The sequence below is a fragment of the Octodon degus genome, unplaced genomic scaffold (genome assembly GCF_000260255.1).
Source record: "Octodon degus isolate 3935 unplaced genomic scaffold, OctDeg1.0 scaffold00054, whole genome shotgun sequence".
NCBI lineage: Eukaryota > Metazoa > Chordata > Mammalia > Rodentia > Octodontidae > Octodon > Octodon degus.
Window position 1 is genome coordinate 1065391 of NW_004524630.1, and position 11166 is coordinate 1076556.

The 11166-nt window shown below is 47.8% G+C and overlaps 1 long non-coding RNA gene across 1 annotated transcript; it reads left to right on the forward strand.

Annotated features, from left to right (window-relative positions):
* Positions 1-199: 199 nt before the first annotated feature.
* On the forward strand, positions 200-9076 carry LOC111817294. The gene is made up of 4 exons (XR_002821538.1): positions 200-339; positions 5021-5062; positions 6388-6490; positions 8708-9076. It is a non-coding gene; the product is annotated as an uncharacterized LOC111817294 (long non-coding RNA).
* Positions 9077-11166: the final 2090 nt, after the last annotated feature.

Below are 11166 nucleotides of genomic sequence, written 5' to 3' on the forward strand. Positions count from 1 at the left end.
CTCCCCTCCTCCCCTCCCCCTCCCCCTTCATAAGCTGGCTGCATATCCCAGCCTAGAGGCAGAGCTCCTTCCACTGCAGTTTAGCAGCCAAGCTTAGCCCAGCTGCAGCTGTCAAGGGTGCTGACTGGATTCCCAGGTGCTCAGAAGCTGGAAGCATCGTGTTACTTAAGAATTGCAAAGTTAGGGGGCTATTCTCAGTAGTAAGGCAGCCAGCTCTGCCAAGGAGCTTGCTGGAGCAGCCGTGGAGCCCGGAGTGACTGGCTGCCATCCCACGAAGCCAGCGCTCGAAATACCTTCAAGTCCCAGGTGTGACTTTTCAGTGGGAAGAAAGTGCTGCAGGTGAGAAGAATCTTGGGCCCCTCACAGCCTGTCCTTACATCCCTGCGGGGTTCAGCCCCTGCCCTGGAGGGGCTCTTGTGTAGATGGGAAGGGAAGAAGTAAAGGTACGAGTACCCCAAAACCACCCGAGGAATCACCGCTTCCACCCTGGAAGGGCAGCGGAGCCAGAGTCCACTGCCTGCGGCTCACTTGGTTGGTAGGAATAACCTGCAGCAGCGAGCAGGTAGCATTTCAAAGTACTCTTGTGAGCACACCACTCTCGGCGCTGCGAGGAGGCTGGTGTTCGTTCAAGTCTCTATGAGTACACACATGCTAATGTCGCTTAACTTATGCTTGACTTTCTAACACCACACATGCAGGAATTCATGCTACGGCAGATGAAGAAGGCAAAACTTCTTCAGGTCTGGGTCTGCGAAGTTACTTCCCACGACACATGATTCTGGCTGGCAGCTGGGCTGCGGAATGCCGAGTTCTGAACACATCATCCTTGTGTAGCAAAATTTGGGGACTAGATTAGGCCCATAGTTTTGTTTTTGTTTTTTAAGCAGGGCAGAACTTAGAGCTTGGAAATTAAAGTTAAGTGACGCACACATGCTTAGATGACTCAGACAGCCATCTGGGACGTGTAGACTATATTTCAAATAATCAATAGTGTATACTATGATCCTAAGACTGTGCCAACCCGAGGACTGGGTGCAGATCGGCCTCCGGGAAGCGTTCGTTGTTGGAGCGGCCCTCCCTGTGGCCGCCCGTACTCCCTCCAGCATTCCCGTCTGCCTTGCATGCTCACTGCCTGGGTTCAGGGCCCCAGGCCTGCTTAGGGCAGATTCCTGACCACAGTCTGGAAGGCCAGGCTAGCTTTGGTTTACTTTGGTTCACTCAGGAGCTCAGAGAAGTGTTGTGTTTTTATTCCATTTTGAAGAACTGTAATATGTTTTAAAAAGGTTTTTAGTTTGCTATTTTCCTGAGAAAATGGCTTATTTTTTTATGAGAATAAGCTGAATTACCTCTTCCAGGTAAGAAATAACAGGTGCTATTCTTAAAAATGGAGAATTTTATTATCTTGGACCCAGGCATAAAACTTAATAAGACCAATTCCAATTTCTAACTAATGTAAGCAGTGTAAGGAGAATTGTAGTTCATTTAATTTTTAGTAGAGGGGAGAAATTAAGTAAATTGAACATCCAAAAATTAAGTATTTCAGAGATTAAAGTTCCTAAGTCTCTAGATTTGACAAATCTTGGAAGAATGTCAAGTGAACTAGTTATGGAGGTATCAAAGTTGACGTTGCATGGCTGTGCTTCCTGGTTTTTGTTTTTTTGTTTTTTGTTTTTTTGTTTTTTTCTGGTACCAGGGATTGAACTCAGCACCCTGTGCTTGCCAGGCAAGCGCTTATTCTACTGAGCTATCTCCCCGACCCTGGCCTCCCGTGTTTTGGCTATTGTCCGAGACGTGGAGACGTGGAACCTTAAGGCAGTAAAAACTCCAAGTGCCTCTGCACAAGTTAAGCCCTTTATAGGTGTACAGTCATTCAAGCAGAGGTTTAGCTGTTGGCGTATTGTGAGATCAGTGATAACCCAGCAGCGTACTTATTCATAATCTGTGGTTGCTGTAGAATATTCTTTATTAACACTGGAGTCTCACTGAGTGTTTTATGTAGGAAAACCTGACATTTATATTCTTCTTTTGATTTGCTTCTTCATGCTTTTTTTTTTTTTTTTTCAGAGTCAGGGATTGAACTCAGGCCCTTGCGCTTGCGAGGCAAGTGCTTATTCAACTGAGCTCTCTCTCCAGCCCCTTCTTCATGCTTTTTTGAAGGAAGCTTTCTTTTTTTTTTAAAGTGAAAAGACTAGAAAATTGTAATTTTTTAGAAAATAAATCTACTAATTAATACACTAAACTTACAACATTGGATCTATGTGAATGGATTTCTTTATAATAAAAAAGAAGCAGTATTTCAAATATAAACTCAATTAAAACTAGGAAAACAGGCAAAAGAGATTCCATGTACCAGCAGGGAACAGTGAAAGGCTACACAGCTGTAGAACCACGACCCACAATCTGTAGGCAACACCCAGTGAGGATGACCCATGAGCTGTGACAACAGGATGGACGTCACCAGGTCAGCAGCCGGCAGCCACCCTGCCCCTGCCACTGTCCTTTCCATTACAGCAGGGCAAATCGGTGTTCACCAGAGAGGCCCAAACAGTGACTGCAGAAGGCGCCTGGCCTCCAGTACACATCTCCAGCTACCCAGGCCAGCCGCCTCCACTGGGGAGTAACGCCTTACCCCTTTCCACTGTGAAATCTCCCTGCTCTGACTGCCTTGAGTGCCTGCCAGACACAAGTGGTTGTGACTGACTCTTGCTGTAAAGTAGCTGCTGCAGCCTGTTTATTTCTCCATGTGGAAAATATGCAGAATGCAAATTCTTGCAACTAGGCTGGGAGGGTCTCAGCACCCTGGTGCTTCACTGTCGGGGAAGTCCTACAAGTTAGTAAGTTAATGCTGTGACATGTGCCCACAGTCACTCAACTGGCAGAGACTGAGATTTGCATCTCTGCTCTGGATCCAGCGGTGTGGCGGCCACTGAAGCTGTATTCTAGCCAGTTGCTATTAGTGGTTGGTCAACAGCCGAGGTTGTGTTTAATACTTGCTACAGTCAAAGCTCAATCAAACATTCCTTTAATCAACTCTTGGTTTCGTTGTGCACTAACTCTGATCTGGAACAAGTATCTTTGTTTTAATTCCTAGAATGCTTATCTATACGATGAAGAATAATACCTATCTACCATGTGGGATTTCTATATACACTAAAGTAGATGATTCTGCTAAAATGCCAAATATTTTACCTGACAGTAATAGTTGTATACTGTGTGATAACTTACCATTACAGACCCACCATTATTTTAAAATTCAAGAGATGAATAAAGTGCAGCTTTTATTTTTGGGGAACGAAAAAAATAGTGCAAGATATATGCATAAGAGAAAAAAGGAACTTTGTGAGATGATGCCTACAGGGTTGCGGTGGGTGGTCCACTTCTAAAATTCTCTGAGGTTTAGTAGAGGGGAAATTAATGGATACTAAAGTGGTTTGGAAAAAATTTTGGGAATGGGAAGCAATTGATGCAGACCTTGTTGATTGGCAAAATTGGTTGAGCTGCACAGAAAGGACAGAGCTTTCCAACTCAGACCACCCCAGAACGTCCCACAGCCCGTGGGATTCTGGGAAGAGGTTGGCTTACTAAGAATGGAGGGCGTAAAGAGGGCACGGACTGGCAGACTGGGAGCTAAGGGAGGCTGGGGGTGGGGAGGCGGATTCAGAGGAGTCTAAGAATCAGACCCAAGGAAACTTACGCTTCTGCTTCTCAGGAAAACGAGAGCAATGAATACCGCGCTAACACAATGCTTCAGGAGGCTTGCTTAGCTGACGTCAGACTGGCAGGAAGTCAGGGAGGCTGCAGTAGGTAAGAAAGGCCGCCCGCCCTGGCATGGAGGGTGCCAGCCCGGGCCAAAGTGGCTGCGTGGAAATGGGGACAAGACGCGCCAGAGGCAGAGCCTATGATTTTCCGAGTGATGGATTTACAGGGCACTAAATGACAGTGATAACTGCTCCGCACTAATCCTTGCTATGCTTAGCTAGTATGTACAAGAAATATTCTTTGCCCAAGAGATGGAGATTACGCACCCAATTCAAAGCGATTTTCTTAAAATGTGCAGGAATTTGAATTCTATAATTGTACACGGTATGAAGTTCACAATATGCTAAATTGGGGTGTACTTTTTAGTAGAATTCTATTTTATACTTACTATTAAAGAAATAGTACTCATTTTAGTTCATGACTGTTAACTATGATTAACCTTTAATAAATCGCATAATAGGCACTAGGAAATAGACTTCCATCGAATTTAAAGCTAAAAGTATTGTGGACATGGGCATTACGGCTCCCTGGAGCGAGGCAACGACAGGACGTGGCCTTTCGTGGCCCGGCGCGCAGGCCTTCCCGCCGACCGGCCACCACGCCAGGCCCCTCTCTGGAGCTCTGATGGCCACGCTGTTGTGTCCCCTCCCGGCCTGGTGGGCCTTCTCTGCAAAGCGTGTATGAGCCAAGACGTTTCCTTCCTTCGCTTCCGCTGCAACTTCCTCGACATATCTCATTGGGCTTTGCAGCAGCTGTGGGTGCAGATTCAGGCCACTGACCCGCTCCGCGGCTTGGCCACGCAGCCGGCGCCCTCCGCTGCAGCGTCCCTCTCCGATCACGCTCGCTCCCCGCCACGCCCACCTGCTGAAGGCGCCCCCTCCCTCAGTGCGAAGTGCGGAGCAGCCGGGCCTCGGGGCAGCGATTGGGAGCGGCCGGAGGTGCCCACGTGCGTGCGCAGCGCAGAGGCCGCGCCTCCGCTCCCTCCCCACGCCTCTCCTAATCGTTTCGGTCCTCCTCCGTGTGAGTCAGAAGGAGGCTGTCTGAAGCCCCAGGAGAGCCGTGCTGGCCCGCCGTGCCGACACTCTTCCTGCAGCCGCCCAGCCCGGGAAGAGCCCGGGAAGAGCCCTGTGTTCTCAGGCTGCTCAGTTTAGGGCATTTGCTTACACCCCTGCTGACTAACGCAGAGCTTAAAGGAGTTGGTTCTCAAAAAGCGTTTGCACAAATGTTTGCTAATTCTTTGCTTTCTCTCATTTCATCCTAGTAATGCTGCTGTGAAGCCAAATATTTCATTCTGATATGGCAGGTGAGCAAGTTGCTGCTATAACTGGTTACAATCACTTGACCACTGGTGTACAGCCAGTAAAGGAGAGGGGCAGGACTTGAACTTGTGTCCCTCTCACTCTGAGCAATGCTCTTAGCACCATACTTCCTGTGAGAGCCAGGTATAAAATGAAAGGGGACTCTAAGCTCAGGACAGGAAGGGTGAGACCAGAGGCCAGAGGTGAGCCAAGACGCAGTCTGGGGTCCCGAGTAAGCGCCCACATGAAAAGCCACCATGCACTGTCACACCCAGTTTTTGAGTGACATATATCAAAGCAATGGTCGTGTTCATTGGCAGTAACTCTGGAGGGAGGTTGCAACACCTTGCGTTAAGGTCCCAGGAGAAAGTTGTAACTGGGAGGCATCACCTTGCTCTCAGACAGGCTCAGTGTACAGTCAACTCCTGAAAACCTGTGTCCAGGCATAAGCTTCCTGTTTTCATTTGATGCCAGGGGCTGTTTTTCTCTGCTTCTTTTGCCCAACATTTCAGATATTTATTACTGGGCTAAATCATGCAGGCTTGAAGGGTTTTATTCAAATCCAAAAATGTTGCAGATCCGATTAGATAGGTTAGTTTCATTTGAAAGGAACCAAGGGAGACAGAGAGACAGGTCAGTCCCTGGTATGAGGAAGTGAGTTAGCTGGAGGAGGCTGCAGATGAAATCTAACTCATCATTATTGTTTAAAAGTCCACTGGGGACATAATGCATCAGAAAGGCTCAGACTAGCATGCCCCACTCTGCCAAGTGAATTCAAGGAACACCACCACACTGACTGGACGGGCTTGCTGCTGGGACCCCAGCGTAGCAATGCTGTGGAAGACCCCCAGAACTGGAAAGGCCTGCTTCACACCCTTAGGGGAGCCAGTTAGGGTAGGGCTGATGAAAACTCCTGGAGTAGGAAGAGGTTTCTGTGGGGAGGTCTGGCCTTTTCTTTAGAGATGAAGCTTCATGGCAGAAAAATAAAGAACGCGAAGCTAGCTGTGTAGTTAGTAACATAAAAACTGACGCACCCACCTGGCTATGCAGTGTAAATCAAAGCGTCCTGCTGGCTGGCATTTGATTGGGGTAGAATTATAGCAATTTAAGTATTAGACATCATCCTAGCTTTCACCTGTTTGCCTCTTAGGAGGCTTGTGACTGTGGGCATGTGACCAGGCTAGGTGAGCAGGGAGTTCCTGCTGCAGGGAGAGGGAACTGCTTTTCTGTTTCTTTATTTTATTTTACCGTACCGCGGTATGGGGGGGTTGAACACTGGGCCTTTGTGTGGAGCTGTGTCCCCAACCCTTTTTATTTTATATTTTTACAGAAGGTCTCCCTAAGCTGCCAGGTGATCCAGGCAAGCTCAGACTTGCCTTCTTCCTGCCTCGCCTTTCCAGAGTTCCCGGATTACTGCAGCAGCAGCTGTTGTGGTATGTGTCGTCATCCAGCGGAAGCTGCTTGTGTTTGGGGTTTTGGTTTGGAAAGTATGAAGTGAGTGCGGTACATTACTGGACAGTGCGAGCTCCATCGATCTTATGGTCTAGAATGTCTACTCGAGTAGAGCCCAAGTGAGGCTTAGGTACGTTTTGTTCTGATTTCGTGTACTTCTCTAGTTCCTAGCGCAGAGTCAGCATCCCTGGTTTGGGGGTCCTTCTTAGGGACGGAAGCCTGGGTCAGAGGTTGCTCAGTTTCCCAGACCACTCCTTGTCCTCACCCCATCACCTCATATGGTCAAGGGCAGAACTTGAGAGAGCCTAGTCTAGAGATCGTTGGTGCATCTAACAAGTTGGGTTCAGCTTGGCTGCTGCTTTAACAAGGAGGGCCATAGAGAAATAAAGGGGCAGTTCTTTAAATGATCAGAGATACCGGGTGAAGCACAAAATTGGGATTCCAAATGCAAGATCCTCTGTTGCCCCCCAAAGTACTCATGGGCCTTTGAAAATCTGTTAATAGACCTGCAATATATCCCAGACCTACTGGATTATTGTTGTATGCTTTTTTCTGTCTTTCTATCTTTGCCAAGATGATGTTTATTTATAACTCGCTTTCAACAACTCATTTTAGTGTTTATGATTCTATTTTGTTATTTTGTATAATTTCTTACAACTTTAGACTTTTAGCCGAGCTGCAAAGATTGTGCAAATCCCTAATGTCCTTTCCTTAAGCCCCCTTTATATTTAATCTGTGCAACCGTGGAACACTGATCAAAACTAAAAATTCATCCATGATATGATACTACTAGCTAAAGAACAGAAGGTGTTTCTATTTCACTTGTTTTTTGCTAACATCCTATTTCTGAACATGGATCCTGCCCTTATTCAGTTACTGAGATCTTTTAATGTCTTCTGATCTGCTACTTTAATGTTATCTTTATGACTTTCGATTTTAAAGTAAACCTTATCTATTATCTTGTGAATTGCCTCTAATTAAAATTTCTCTGATGGGTTCTCTAATTAGACGGAGACTGCTCCTTGTGGGAGCTGTTAGCACTTGGCGAGGTAGCGTTCGGTTGGTGCTGTCAGGGGTGCAGCTGTTGTCGTGCACTGCTGGTGGTTGTGGCTTGGATCACCTGGCCGAGACAGTGACTTTCAGGATTCTCCACTCCTGCCTTACTATTGTACTGCCGTAATCACTGCGTATATGGCAGAGAGCTGTTGAGGGCTATGAGAACATCCTGCTTCTGCTTCGGCTTTCACCGCTGCATGTTACCGTCCATCGGTTCAGCTCGTCTGGGCAGCTCCAGCGGTGCCCCTGTAGTCATGATTTGTCTGGCTCTCATTCCTTCTACATTTTCTCATTTGGGACTCTTCTCTAAGCAAACGTGTGCTTTTAGATCCGATGTTTCTCTTATTATGTGTACTTCATCTTTTATGTCTTGTTTCTCTGGAACTTTTCTCCTAGATTACTGAGTTGTAAGTTTAGTAGACCACACCAAAGTAAACTCTTGCCGCAACTTTGTATGTAATTTGACCAAACCAAGAATGGTGTTGTTTTGTGACAATGAACAATCCTTTGTGATTGACTTTTTTTGTTTGTTTGTACTGGGAATTGGACTCCTGACCTGGAGCTTGCCCAGCAGGCATTGTGCCGCTGAGCTATATCCCCAGCCCCTGTGATTGAATTTGAGACAAGTTTAGACTGACAGATGAACTGCAAAATAGCACAATATATCACTGGAAGGACTATATGGAAAAATTGGTGCTTCTGTGGAAAACTACGCGTTACCTACATGACACTCCCTTGTATGCTATTGAATTCTATCTTTTCCTTTACTTGGAGGTATTTTGCAAGTTGTAGGTAAGTGATAGCAAATGCAAAATAACCTGTTACTGGACATGCACTCTGTCCTACTTGGTAGGCCGAACTGACTTCCTTCCCCCTGCCTCCATGGAAGAATAGTTTTACTCTCATATAACTTTAGTTACATAGTGTTTTAGGTATGGATCACTTCTAGGTATTTTATAACTTGTGCTATTCTTTCTTCTTTGATCTGAGTTGTTTAGAATTTTATACAGTTTGTAAGCATAGCTCATTTGTATTGCAGTCTGAGAACAGTCTATGATTTTCATCCTCTAAAATTCATTAAAACTAGTTTTGTAGCTTTGAATAAGGTCAGTTTGCCAAAATTATTCTATTTGTACTTTAAGAGAATATAAGTTCTTGGCTTGATAACAAGATGGTGCTGAAGGCGAAGAAGGAAGCCCCTGCCCCTCCCAAAGCTGAAGCCACCGCAAGGCTTTGAAGGCCAAGAAGGTCGTGCTGGAAGGCATCCACAGCTTCACAAAGAAGAAGATCTGAAGGTCACCTAGCTTCTGCTGTCCCAAGACGCTGTGGCTCTGGAGGCAGCCCACATACCCTTGGAAGAGCGCCCCAGGAGAAGCAAGCTTGACCACTATGCTGTCGTCAAGTTCCCCTGACCACAGAGTCAGCCATGAAAAAGATCGAGCACAACTACATGCTCGTGTTCATTGCGGATGTGAAAGCCAACGACAAGCACCACATCAAACAAGCTGTAAGAAGCTGATGACTTCAGTGTTGCCAGGGTCAGCACCTAGTCAGGCCTGGTGGGGAGACGAAGGCATGTGTTCACCTGGCTCCCGACTGTGATGCAGTGGATGTTGCCAACAAAATTGGGATCATCTAAACTAAGTCCAGCTGGCTAATTCTAAATACATATATTTTTCCCAATTAAAAAAAAAGCCAGAATGTAAGTTTTTTAACGAGTAGGTAACTATCCTCTCCCAGGCAGGCCTCGGGTTCCCAGTGGAGACACACTTAGGTTCGAGTGCCCTTTCCTTTGAGGTGCTCAGTGACCACCCCCCCATTTAGCTGTCGGCAGGCAGAGCAGCCCATCGAAGGGCATGAGTCTCCCTCAGCATGAGCAGGAACAGGCCAGCTGCCACCCTGCCTCAGCTCAGCTCACCACCTGAAGACAGCCTTTGCCCTGAGTGTCACCTGTAGCTGTAGTAGCCGCACTAGGCCTGCACTTCGTGGCCTGGCTGCAGTTGTGATCCTCATTGCCTCACAGGGCCTTTGTGCCTTCTATCCAGTCCCATCCCTCCAGAGCTTAGCCACCACTGGGGAGTCTGCTGGGCACACGCCCAAGCTCCGGGCCGTCTCCCTGGGAGGTGGAGCCTGCCCACCTGCTGTTGGCATTCTGGTCGCTCGCTGTGACCCAGGTGTGTGCATGAGTGTGTATGCTGTTGGTGCCCCCTGTGTGCACACTCACTGTGGCTGAGTACACTGTGCGCACACTAGGTGAGGATGCCAAGGGTACAATATGTATGGATTGCTACATGATTCTTCAAGATGAATACAATTGCTTACAAGGGGAAAATGGGTAGGTAATATTCTCTATGTACTTACTAGATTAAATATATTATTTTTTTCTAAATCTTTTATCGGTAATTTAGTTCCATTCTTACCTATCAATTAATGAGAAAAGTGGTAAATACTCTGCTAGGGTGGTGGGTTTGTCAATTTCTTATGGTTCTACGAATATACAGAACACACAGAACTATGCAGCAGAGGCGCATGCAAGCCGGGAGTCACAGCATCTTCCAAGAGAGTGACCCTTGTGTCTTCAGGCTTCCTTCAGCCCCTTTGGCTCTAATGTCTGTGTCACTAGTATTTGACATAGCTGCCTTAGAGTTAGTATGTGCGTCGTGTATTGGGATACTACCTAACAAGAGCTTAAATGACAGAAAAGCTGCTGCTTCCTGGCCTGCAGCACGTGCGTGTGTGAGCGTGTACGGGAGCATGTGTGTGTGTGTGTGTGCGCGTGTGTATGAGAGTGCACAGCGCATGTGCAGTGCAGGCTCCAGGAGATGCTCCTGTGCTCGTCTGTCCTGGAGCCGCTGTCTGCCTCAGGGTCTTGCCAGCCTTCAAGTCACGCCTCATTCACACACGAAGGTGACTCCCCTCTCCCCTCTGATCTCTTCTCCTGTAAGAGGCAGAAAGTGGGGTTGAGGTGTGAAGATAGTATGGCTAAAACTCACGGGGAAGGAAGCAGAAGGTCCTGGCACATGCGCACAGATCCCAGTTCCCTCGCACAGACCCCAGTGCACACACGCAGACCTCAGTGCACATGCGCAGACCCCAGTGTATGCGCGCAAATCGCAGTGCACGTGCGCAGACCCCAGTGTATGCGTGCAGGCCCCAGTGCACACACACAGACCCCAGTGCACGCACGCAGACCCCAGTGCACACATGCAGACCCCAGTGCACACATACAGACCCCAGTGCACACACACAGACCCCAGTGCACATGCGCAGACCCCAGTGCACACGTACAGACCCCAGTGCACAACGTACAGACCCCAGTGCACACGTACAGGCCCCAGTGCACACACACAGACCCCAGTGCACACAGACCCCAGTGCGCACATACAGACCCCAGTGCGCACACACAGACCCCAGTGCACACATACAGACCCCAGTGCACACACACAGACCCCAGTGCATGCACACAGACCCCAGTGCACACATACAGACCCCAGTGCACATGTGCAGACCCCAGTGCACACATACAGACCCCAGTGCACACACACAGACCCCAGTGCACACATACAGACCCCAGTGCACACGTACAGACCCCAGTGCACAC